Consider the following 13,032-nt stretch of genomic DNA (forward strand, 5'->3'; position numbering starts at 1 on the left):
ACAATTTACAAAAAAATAGATGGATTTTAGAGAATAGATCAGTCATGTCAGCATTGGAGAATGAGTCTTATGGCTGGCTTTAATGAAAAGACTGAGGAATTATTCAACATTCGAGAAACAAAACACTTCTCTATAAATTAAGTTTATCTCATTTAAAATCAATTTTATTTACATATTTTGTTTGTAAATGTTTATATTTCCAGAACAAAGTTGGCAATTTTATTTTCATGTAATTATATGTCCTTGAATTAACTATTTTACCTAAGTGTGAGTGAAGATTGGTGTGACTGATATTTGTCATCATGAGATTTGGCATCTTAAGTAGAATTTGTTTTTTCAGGAAGCTAAATTTAACTGAGTGACCTTTGAATTACAGAAGAGGAATTTATGTTTGTGAACCATGTTATAACAGTTCCTGTGTAACCTAAGACCAGTAAGACATTGAAGTCATATTTCCTTGGTGAAAGTCTTGGCTCCATCATATGGCAGCTGAGTGACCTAGAACAAAACACTTCTTTTCCATTTATCAGTTTTCTGTAAAATCAGAAGGTAATAGTACCTATTTAATAGATGTTATAAATATTAAATGAGACAGTGGCATGAGCAAGATAGCAAAATAATGAAGATCCCCAGGCATCACTCCCTCTACAAAAATATAACTAGAAACTATTAAAAGATAAGAATACCACCCTGGAAACACCAAAACTTGAAAAAGAAATGGAGGAAACTCCTAGACCCACAGAATTCAGAGAAGCTGCAATGAGTAAAAGAAATATTCACTTTAGATGACACCCCCTTGCAAGCTGGCACACTGCCACTCACAGAGAATTTCTCTAAACCCATGGTTGCCAGTGGGGGAGGAGAGAACTGGAGGTACACATTTGATCACCTCACTGGTTTGGGAATCTTCATGGGAGTCTGAATCTATTCCTATCCCATGGGAAATACTGGGAGTGCCAGGAGGACTTAATCACCTGAGTTAAACTGGGGACAAAAAGTAGGTGCTGATCTTAGTGACCAATGTGTGGATTTCAGTGGCTGTTAAGTGCTCAGATTAGTGGGAACACCATGTTGAAGAGAATTTTCAGTGCCATAATCATAAAAGAGGACACAGTTCATAACAAGACATGAATCCCTAGCCAGGTTTTTCACAATGCCCAGGAGCTTAGGTGAAACCTTCTTTTGGCCTGTAAATAACTAAAAGGTTGGTATTACATTCTAGTGCCTACTTTCCCAGAAGATGGTCATTGGCAAACAATGGCAGGACAGCAATATCATTTCAGGGCAGTATTTAAGTTCCAGAGATCACTGTAAGTTTTCCCATACCATGAAACAATGGCAGAGCAACAAGTTCTGTCAAGTGTAGTGCATTAATTCTTGTGCTCACTATAAGTCCATTCCAGAATGAGAAGCAACAACAGGACAGTGTTTAGGTTCTGATACTAAGAAGTAATGGTCAAACACTATTAAAGAACTCCTGCGGGAGCGGGAAGATGCCGCTGTCCTATTTTTTTTTTTTTTTTTTTTTTTTGCATCAAGGTAAAGACACAAGAATTTTAGAACTCAGAGAAATATGACACCACCAAAAGAAGCCAATGAAGCTCCAGAAAAATAATTGCAAATCTCTGAAATATCTGTTGAAGAATTCAGAATAATTCTCTTAGAGAAGTTCAGGGGATCACAAAAAAAATAGGGGTAGAAAACTAAATAAAATTTGGAAAACAATTCAGAAACAAAACGAGAAATTTAACAACCAATAAAAACATTGACAACAATTTGAAAAATAGAAAGCCTAGAACCTGAACTTAAAATACCCATTAGAGACCTTCAAAAGTAAACCTGATCAGAGACAATAATTAATGAGCTTGAAAACAGAACATATGAAATTATACAACCAGAAGATCAAAAAGAAAAAAAGCATATAAAAGAGTGAAGAAGACCTACAAGAATCATGGAACGCCATCAAGCACATTAATCTCTACATAATGGAAATTCCCAAAGTAGACAAGGGGGAAAAAATTGACCTACAAAATATATTTAATAAAAATGGCTTAAAATTGGCCAGATTTTGATATAGACAGCACCATCCAAGTACAGAAAGTTCAGAGGTCTCCAATGAAACTCAATGCAAAAGTAATTTCCCAAGACACATCATAACCAAATTAGCAAAACTCAAAGACCAAGAAAGAATAATCAAAAAAGTAAGATAAAATAAATATAGCACATTCAACAGAGTTCCAACACAGCTTTCAGTAAATCTCTTAGCAGAAACCCTGTAAGCCAAGAGAGTGTGAGATGCTACATTTAAAGTGCTGAAAGGGAAAACAAAACAAAACAAAACAAAACAAAACAAAAAAACTGACAACAAAGAATACTCTACTCAAAAAAGCAATTATTTAAACACAAACAGATAAAGACTTTCCCAGACAAACAAAAGCTGAGATAATTCATCAACAGCAGACCTGTCTTACAGGAAATACTAAAGAGAGTTTTTTAATCAGAAATAAATGGATATTGACACATAACAAACAAAAAATCTAAAGGTAAAAACAAAACCTTACTGATGAAAAAAACAGACAAGTTCAGAATACTCTAATAATTTAATTATGATAAATAGACCACTTTTATTTTAAATATAAAAACTAAAAGATGCCAGGCATGATGGCTTACACCTGTAATCCCAATGATTTGGTAGGCCAAGACAGGAGGATTGCTTGAGTCTAGGAGTTGTTGACTAGTCTGGGAAACATAGAAAGACACCATCTCTATAAAAAAAAATAAAATAAGTAGCAAGGCATGCTGTTGTGTACCTGTACTCTTACCTACTTGGAAGGTTGAAGTGGCAGGGTTTTTTGAGCCCAGGAGTTCAAGGCCGCAGTGAGCTGTCATGGCACCGCTGTACTCCAGCCATGTGCAACAGAAGGGAACCCCGTCTCAAAAAAAAAAAGGACTAAAAGACAAAACTATTAAAAAAACAAAAGTGTAATAATTTCTTGAGCTATATGCAGTCTGAAGCATCAAAAGTCAAAGTGTAGGGAGGGATGGTGTTAAAAGTATAGAGTTTGTTTTTGATGCTTTTTTTGCAATCTATGCTAAGTTGTTATCAATATAAAATAGCCTGTTGTAACTATAAGATATTTTTTGTAAGCCTCATAGTAACCAAATAGCCCTGTAATAAGTACACAAAAATTTATAGCACAAAATCAAAATATACTACTAGAAAAAAATCCCTCAACCGTAAAGACAGTAACAGAGAAAAATAAATAAAGAATATGTAAGACCATTATAGAAAAAAGATATCCAAATTAGATGAAAATTTTAGAAGATCTAAATAGATGAATAGCTATGACATGCTCACTTATTAAAATATTCAATATTATGAATATCTCAATTATTCCAAAATGTGATACCCATCAAAGTAAATATAATATCAATAAATATCTCAACAGAAGATTTGGGGAACTTGACATATTGATTTCAACACTTATATGAAAAGCAAATGGTCAAGAAAGCCAAGTCGAAGAAGGGCAAGGTAGAGGATCTTTATACATAAGGTATAAAGACGTTTTATAAATGTATTACAAACTGTGGTATCAGCACAGTAATCACAAATAGACTACCAGACTGAAAGATCTCACCCAGAAACAGACCCACACATGAAAACTTGACAAATGAATTGAAAAAGGGCAAAAAAAGTAAAGATAACTTGTGAGCAGAATTCCTAAAATCCGTGTGAATAGTAAAATAATAAATAAACAAATAAATGACAGTTAGCAAACAAATAAAGTGAATTCAATTAGCAAATTTAGGCCATGAATTATCTTATTTGGCTGTCAAACGTCAATTCAATAGACCATGTAAACTGAGTCACCACTTGACTTTATGCTGTACAAAGTCTGAAAGACATTTTAAAGAAAAGGGATGTTTTGAGTAACTAACATTTTCTCTGGACAGAAAGTAGTGATATTTTGTAGCAATGCAGTAACATCAAACAGGTCACACGAAAGGAATGCCACTTTTTTATTGAAAAGAGGAAAAAACACCATGGAGAAATTCACTTTCTTGTCTAGATAATTGGAAGTCCTGCACAGAAAACAAGACAGGAGGCTTATAAGGGGACTATGATGCTTGTTTCCTGAGCTTCGCCACTACATGATTTTAGCCTAGTATTCTGTGAAAAATGGATTTGTCATCACTGGGCTTCGAGTCTCTAGATCTTAACTACAAGATCATCTGAACTTACTAAGGAGATTCCCTTGGATCAAGATCAACCACAGCCTATTATGTTCAAGTATTACGAGTCTCATAATTAGTCGTAAAATGCAAAGCTGTATTCTACAGCACTCTATAATAACAAAGAATGATTTCTCTGAATCTCTTAAACATGGTCATGTCAAGAAATGAACATGGAAAACTGATCTTATGAGAAAAGCAAAATATAGCTCCAATAAAAATTGCACTGGTGAGTGGGTATTGGGGGGATCTCAAACTCAAAATGTAAGCCTCACAGATAAGCAATGCTGCTATGTACTACAGCATCTTTATTCTCATTCAGCAATTACAGACATCAGCAAAACATTGTTTGAAATCATTTCAGTTAGCATGGATGCTATTGTCAAGATTAGATAAATTAAACTGATAGATCCCAAGTTTGGATCGAAACTATCTAACAACATGAAGTAAGTCTAAATATGAGTCAGGCAGTGCTGCCAAGAAGGTTTTCAAAGCTCCTGCAAGCATAGTATGATTGGAAAATCTACAATTTTTAAGGAAAACAATAGACTAATTCCCAGGTAAGTATAAGCATATAGGTCTGGCATTTGTCAGAAATGTGGCATTGGAGCCAAATCATGGCCAAAGCAAGGTGCACAGTGTATGTAAGTGACTGAGGCAGTTTCACATTGCCAGCCAACCTCACAACAAACGACATTGTGTTTTATTGGCAGATGTTTTGTACCTTCTTAATTGAATGCTACATGACAGTGACTTACTATGTACTAAGGGCAACAACCTAAGCATCTGCAGACAAGAAAGATGTAAATTAAGTCTGCACCTAAGAAATAATTCATGTTCTTCTACAATAAAGAATTAGCTTTGAAAATATACTGAAAATACTCAGACATATTTTTCTAACATATTACTTTAAAAAAAAGACAGCTATTGATGGAATTAAAGAGAGAAACAAAAGGATGAAAGGAAGGAGAAGAGCAGTTGATGAATCTATAACTACGAGAGCCAGTGGAAAGCATGTAGTTCCACGTCTCATGAAGCAGATATGCAGCCCCAAAGGGAGTCTTCAATTTTATAAAAAGTCAGTAAGAGCTCAAGAAACTTTTCATTTTATTTTCATATTCCAATCACTTTTGGAAGATCCTAACAAGTCAGTCTTACTCTCCACGTTTTCCTCTGAGATGTTTTCTGGGGTTACCTGCACACTTTGAGAGTAAGTTACAGAATCATAGCTTTCCAGAGCCAGAAAGAACTTTCAAAACTATCTATTCCAATCTCAGCATTTGGTCCAAGGTCACAGATCACGAAAGAGTTTTTCATCCCTGAGTTAATACGTTATATATTTTTGTATTTACAGAGTTCTTTAAAACGACCGAAAAACTGTCACAAAAGTAGCAAAATGGTCTTCATATGTGATACAGCCTCCTCTCCAGAAGTCAGTTTTTTTACTATATCTATTATTGATTCTAACCTTGGGAAAGCCTTCATATTATCCTTCAAGTTCTGCTGAAAATGAAGTACTTGGGGTTAAGGGAAAAAATGCCTACTAGTAATGCTCAGACTCCAGGAATAAATGATCTTCAGGATGACATTAGCACCATCCTTCACCTGGGAGACAGCAAGAACTAAAAGAAAAGAAAAAAGTACCCAGGTTCAAATGATGACTTTTAGAATAATTTTCTGATCTGGCCAGGACAGATTTTACTCTAATGATCATGCTAATCTAGTCTTGATTAGCGTGACCATGAAAATAATTATCATTTATATGTAATTTTAAATCTTAAAAGCCTTTGTGAAAATCTTCTTTCCTGCTACAGCACATGCAATATTGACTAGAGTAATGAATTCATTATGGTGCTTCTGATTTTTTTCAAAGTCTATAAATATATACCTTGCACCCAAGTCCTAATATTAGCACATAGACGGTGTATTGAATCTTTAATGTCTCTTTCTGGTAATTAATATTTTAAAATTTTAATGTATATGTATTTTTGGTATGATATGTGGGGAGACATTTCTGTAATGTATGTATATCTTATTTTACATAGAAAATTACCTTCTTTCTGATCTTCATTATTTCTTCACTTATATCACTCTAGTGTTAAGAACTTGAAGATCACATAAACTTAAGTACTTGCTAACTACTTTTTCCTGAAGGTATTTTAAGAAACCGTCCTCATCAAATAATTATATGAACAATCTCACTTCTGTTTTCTAAAAAAGTCACTATACTAATGTCTTTTAATGTTTTAGAATTATACTACCAATAGATGCACTTGGAATATTGAAACTGTAGTCAGATTTTAATATCATAAAATAAATACAATGAAAAATGATACATTTTTTTAATGAGAGTAACTTGATATCATTTTTAATGTGTTACCTCCCAAAAGTTCTCCTTTGTGAAAAATTAAAAAAAAAAAAAACTGTACATTCTAGGAAGGAAAAACCAACTGGCAAACATCCTTAAGTCTGAATGAAGAAAATTAAGATAATGTTCACATCTGCAAACATAACACTCTTCCTGACTATAACATCAATAAATGTATGAGAAAGAATCTATTACCATGATCAGAATGTGTCTAGGGAAAGTACTCACATGTTTTTGTCAATAATATAACTTCATAAAACTGTATAAAAATTGGTACACAAAATAACTAAACTCCCAAGTGCGGAGTTTTGATGAAAATGTTTTTATCAATTTATTATTTTTTCAAGTGAACTTTAGAACAAAATACTGGTCTAAAGCACACAATACTTTAAGGTGTTAAGAACACCAGTTTTCTGTTTCATTTACAAGAAAAAGACAGAGTCCTTTTATGACTCTGAGGGCAGACAGGTTTAGTTGTGGTTTTCAAATTGGTCAGGCTCACTCAAGGACTGTTAGAAGTGTAGTTTCTAGGGCTTGATCCGGGAAGTTTTGTTTAATAGTTTTTAGGGTAGAGTCTGGGAAACTTTTTATCAAACACTCCAGGTACTTTGGTATAAGAGATCTACTGACCTGTATGTAGGATTCATAAGGATAGGATTGAAAAATGATGAAATTCAAAGTAAGTTGACAGAGGAAGTGAGCCTTCATTCTGCCATCTCCTGTCAACATTTGTACAGGAATGTCAGTGTGAGCCTATAAACCTCAACTTCCTCAACTGTAAGTCAAATATATTTTGAGAATCACATGAGATAAAGATAAAGCAAAGATATAATAAGTAGGAAAAAAATGAAATGAATACTAATTATAATTGAATATCTTCCTACCATAGAGTAGACTGAAATTAGTGAATGCATTTGGTAGGGGAGAAGCTAAGTTATATGAGGAAACTTCAAAAACTTCATGGAAAAATTGAGCAAGAGCATTGTTTGTGATGGAGAAGGATCTCTGATGAAGATTTCTCAGGCATTTTTCCTGCCTCCTCCCTCAATTCTCTGCCATAGCCTCCCTGAAAATCAAAGGGAACATGAGAATAGCAAATGTAGCCTTTTGCAGTCTAAAGAAAAGCAGTGGAAGGTTGGGTCATGAATCTGAGAGCAAGCAGGGAGTTGACCAGCATAGTAATCTAGTTAGACTGTAATGATTAAAGATACAAAGCAACAAACCCATTAAAGCCTAGAAGCCATCTTGTTGTAAATATTCCTACTACTGGTAGGCTTCTAAGCAGGAGGGTGCAAGGAATGCTTCATTAAAACCATTAATGATTTAATTGAGAGGCAATATAGCAACAGCACAGGACTCAGGTTTTCGCCCTGGCTCTGTCACTTCCAAGCTATAATAAACTTTCTCCCAGTCTTAAATTTTTAATCTGTAAATTGTGGTTAATAACATTTGCCTTACTGAACAGGTACAAATAATAAAAGAGGTAATGAATATAAAGAGATTACTACAGTGCCTCAACTGATCGTAACAATAATGGTGGCTTATAACATTATTGGAAACTACAAAAGAAGAAAATAAAAGTCGTAGCTTAATAAATGTCTTATACAATCTTGCTTTAATATATTTTTTCTATATTTCACTGTGATTTTATTACCATGGTTCATTAAAGATGGCAGCTAATGTAAGATATTTCGTAATTTGTACATACCTCTAAGACACAAAAACATTCCATTAAACTATGACACAGCAACATTTCTTTCTTTTTTTTTCTCATTTGAACTGAATGTCACTGGAAGTAGCTTCTGTTTAAAGTAAGCACAAAGTTTCTGATAAATTGATATTTGATACCCTATAAAGATAGTTCTGTACAATGCATAAATGGATCATGTGAGGCTCTTGCTGCTTTGAAAGTTTTTACTTGTCATTGCCAGTTGACCTGCCTTTCTGTTGTTTTGCTTAATATTTGTTAGACAAGCCTTATGCATGGAGCTCAGTAACAACATTTAGCCTCACCTCTCTATAAGGTTCTTTTTTTGAGTACTTTCCTTTTCTTGTGTGTTGCTTTGAAAGAATCCATTTCATTTCTCTCAAGACAAATATTTTCTTCTATCATGTCAAATTAATATCACTGCACTTTTCCTGGAACTTTCAGTATACATAGTAACTTTTTGCTTAAATGCTTAATCATAGTGTAAATTTCTTCAAATTATTTTAAATGGCTATTAAATTCTCAACTCTTTAGTGTTAAAAAATGTACAAACTCAACTTATGTAATGGCGGTATGAACAAACATGATCAAGTTCACACACCATGTAACAACAGCAATTATGGTATGCCAAATATTTTAGGATGCATCCCAATTTTATTAATAGATATGCTTCTTGGAACCAGTAAAACATGATCACATTTACTGATGTGCCAAATCAATTTGTGGGCAAGTGAAAAGAACAGAAATTAAAGAAAAAAAAGAGTCAAATACAGAATTTTCTATGGAGAATGTTTATTTTTAATAGAGAGAAAATAATGGCATCTATTTAAGTGTTTATCAGAACCCAGAACATATTTCCAATATTTAGCTATTTTTTCTTTGCGTCTTTGCTTATAACTTATATGCTACCAGGGAAATATCATGTAACTTTTTATTTTAAAATAATAAGCAGTAGTAATGAATAGGCATGAAAATTCTAAAACTGAACTCTACATGGGCAGAAATTTTATGGATATTTTCTCTAAGATCAGTAATTTTATTCTGTCAAAAACTTCACTGAAAAACCATCTTATAGTGTAGCTGGGATAAGTAATGTTTTAAATGATTTCTTTTAAAGAAATCACCTATTTCTTTGAAATTAAAGAAAACAAAACATGATACATGATCACTATTTGCTCAGCAATGGTGAACAGGCATGAAAATTCTAAAATTGAACTTCATATGGATATGAAAAAATATTATTAGGGCAAAGAATATTTAAGATGTGTGGAGGAATATGGTGACTCATGGAATTAGTAATGTGTTGCTAATAATACCTAATAGAACATCAAATTTCATTTTTATAGCCTTTATAGTCCTAGTTAAACTATTCAAAGCCCTGAGAGATGAATCAATGCATTTATCTCTAGCTTATTCAGGAAAAGGGGATACTTTAATGAGCTATCTTCAGGGACCGCAGATAGAGATTGGTAGTGATAAAAGGAGACACAAGTGAAAAAGAAGCTTGTAGCTTATATATGAGTTTGGTTAATCCTGATTCAGGGTGGCATTAACCAGAAGTTTCTAAAGCTCCATTGTGGCCAACTGTAGCCACAGCTCAATAGCTAATAGTTGAGGAAGATATGTTAAATCAACCTGAAGCAAAGAATGAACATTTGAGTTATGATTCACAAAGCAAGAAAATCCTCAGTGGGGTTCCAGAGGGAAGAGATATTAGTAGTGGATTGTTAAAAATATTTCAATCCAGAAGCAAAACTATTAGGAAACACTATAGCATCGGGGTGCATAAGAATCTAACAAGGATGAAGATTTAATTCTTTCTGAATTTCCAGATATATATCTAAGAAGATACTAAGTTGCTAATAACTAAGAAGCCATAATTGAATAGAGCTAATACAGATGCTTTTATAGAATACTGTTCTTACTCATACTGGGACTGACTGGGTCTAGAGGGAAAACATACTTCCTCTCCTTAGAATATTTTATAATATCTAGACCCAAATCCCCTCCATTTTCCAAAATTTCCCTGTTTGCTTTATTCTTTTCACCTCTAACCTACTCCGTTCATATAGATAATGCATAAATGAGAGCTAGAAATACTAGTGGACTCATGTGTAAAATACGTACAATTTAAACACAGAATCACTTGTATCTTAATTAACTATATGATGATCAATAAAGTAGTCTGTCATTATTAAAGTCTCGTGAGGAAACAAAAATGAACCCAGGTAAGTTATCTGTCTCTGGAGGCGCATACAGACTAGTAAAGAAAGTGCATCTATAAATATCCAATCATAATAAAAGCAAAACAGAGTAAGTGCTAAGTAGAAGCAGAAACGCTGTACTGTAGCAATCAGAGAGGGAATGATTAATTGTAATTTGAAAGATCAGTGTCAGTGACAGCCTCTCTGAGGAGATGGTATTTAAGTCTCTTTTGAAGGATTTCAATAAATAATGTAGGGAAGATGATTTCAAGCTGAGAGAGATTGAATGAGTAAAGGTAAGGAAACTTGAAAGTGCATGTTATTTTTGGAAAGCCAGGAGGAGGAATAAGTTTTGCAAACAAAATGTAGACTACAAGGAAGAATAATATGTTTCAACGTGCTTGAGTTTCTGATGCATTGGCTGGTAATTTTCAATTGGCTTTATGTTATATATTCTGATTACATGTTTCAAACGTATGTTGTGGTTGAGTTCACTTGTTGTTTGCCCAAACCTATTATCTTTTAGTGGCAATGCTTTTTTTTCTAGTGATGGTCACACAATACACTCAATTCTACACTTTCTTCTATAGTGTGACATTGATACATTTCAAAAGAGTGGTAGAAAGTAATTTCTCTCCTATTTTCCCCAATCTAGCCTTATGACTTGATTGTAACCAAAAGAATGTGGTGAAAGTGATGCCACAGAACTTTTGACATTAAGTCAGGAAAGGCCATGCAGTTTCTACTTGGTTCTCTTGACAATAATCCCTCTCAGAGTACTTAATCTTGGAATCCGGCTGATATGCCATAAGAAGCCCAGACAGCATGGACAGGCCACATTGTAAGTCCTCCAGGCAACAATACCACATGATCCTAGCATCAATCAACCCAGCCCAGGTACCAGTCATGGGACTGAAAAGGTCATTTTAGAAATAGATCCTCTAGTCTCAGCTGTTTTAGTCACCCCACCAATCAACGCACCCCAGACTGAGGTCCCAGACACTGTGGAGCAGAGGATATTTTTTCCTGACAAATCTTCTCTAGTTTAACAACCTACAGATTCTGTGAAGATACAAGAATTGTTGTGGCTTTGTGGCACAAAGTTTGGAGTGTTTTATTATGAAGCAATAATAATTGATACACTTTTCATCCCTGAGTAAGAAAATTACTGCTGGGACATGGTTGCCTGTTAATCTCTATATTCCACAGCCTCTCCTACAACTTAATCAAGAGACAAAGTTCTTGAGACAAAGAACATGAGACAAAGTTCTACCCAAAGGAATATGAACAGAAAATGATGTGTGAACTTGTAGTCCAGTCCTATAATATTCTTCATTAAATTGTTACATACTCGTTGACATTGCTTTGACCCAACTAAAACTAGAAATAAGACTAATAACCTTCAGAAAAACAAAGAAACAAGATGGTAGGAGCCCATGACTATGAATGATGTTCCACTTAGACAATTTTAAGACTGAAATAAACATCTATTATTTGGGGAGCTCTTTGTTATAGCAGCCTATTGTTACACTAACTCTGATGTATGTATTAAAGGATTTCCCTTTCCTGCCATCTCCAGAAATGCCAACAGCAAGGTCTATAATTCCCAGGTAGAATATTAGAAGCAAAAGCAGCCAAGTAGAATATTAGAAGATTTTCTCTAGAAGGCTGAATGACTTAAGCAATGGCATATAGATACTGACATTTAAGGATTCCTATTCAAAATCCAAGGGACTACTAATTTCCACCCAGCCACCAGCCTTACCCAAGCACAGAGATTTCAATAAGCATTTTAATGTCTCATTCTAAAATGTGAAGGAATGGAACCAAAGATTATAACATATCTCTTGTCTGAAGAAGCCTAAAATATAAAAGAAAGAAGTCAATTTTAGTACATATGATAAAAGGACTCACAGGAAACAAAAAAGTAAGAAACTGCTAAATTAATTATTGTCATTCAGAAATAAGAATATAATGTACTCATAAAAAATAATTGTATAAACTAGGGTTCAAAAAGAAGAAAAAGCTTTTGCAATGTTTGTAAAAATGCACTAGTCAATTTTTTAAACTGAAGCGATATAATTAGAAAATAAAACTGAGTTAAACATGAGACAAAAAGATGAACAAAGGAAAGAAAAACACACAGAGTAAGAATCCACCCAGGAGTTTCAACATTTGATTAATATGAGTGTCAGTTTAAAATATCACCAAAACAATGAGAAGAAACTGTCAAAAAAATACCAAAACATTTCCTAGACCATTACAGTGTCTGGGGTTGGTTCCTGCCGGTGGTTCGTGGTCTTGCTGACTTCAAGAACGGAGCCGTGGACCCTCCGGTGACAGCTGTTAAAGATGGCATGAACTGAAAGATTGAGCGGTAGCTAGGTTTATTGTGAAGAGCGAAAGGACACAGCTTCCACAGCATGGAAAGGGACCCAAGCGGGTTGCCACTGCTGGCAGGGGTGCCCGGCTTTTATTCCCTTGTTGTCCACTTCCATGTTCTGTTTCTGTTCTATCAG

This window comes from Mandrillus leucophaeus, unplaced genomic scaffold (genome assembly GCF_000951045.1).
Source record: "Mandrillus leucophaeus isolate KB7577 unplaced genomic scaffold, Mleu.le_1.0 Scaffold103, whole genome shotgun sequence".
In the NCBI taxonomy this organism is placed as follows: domain Eukaryota; kingdom Metazoa; phylum Chordata; class Mammalia; order Primates; family Cercopithecidae; genus Mandrillus; species Mandrillus leucophaeus.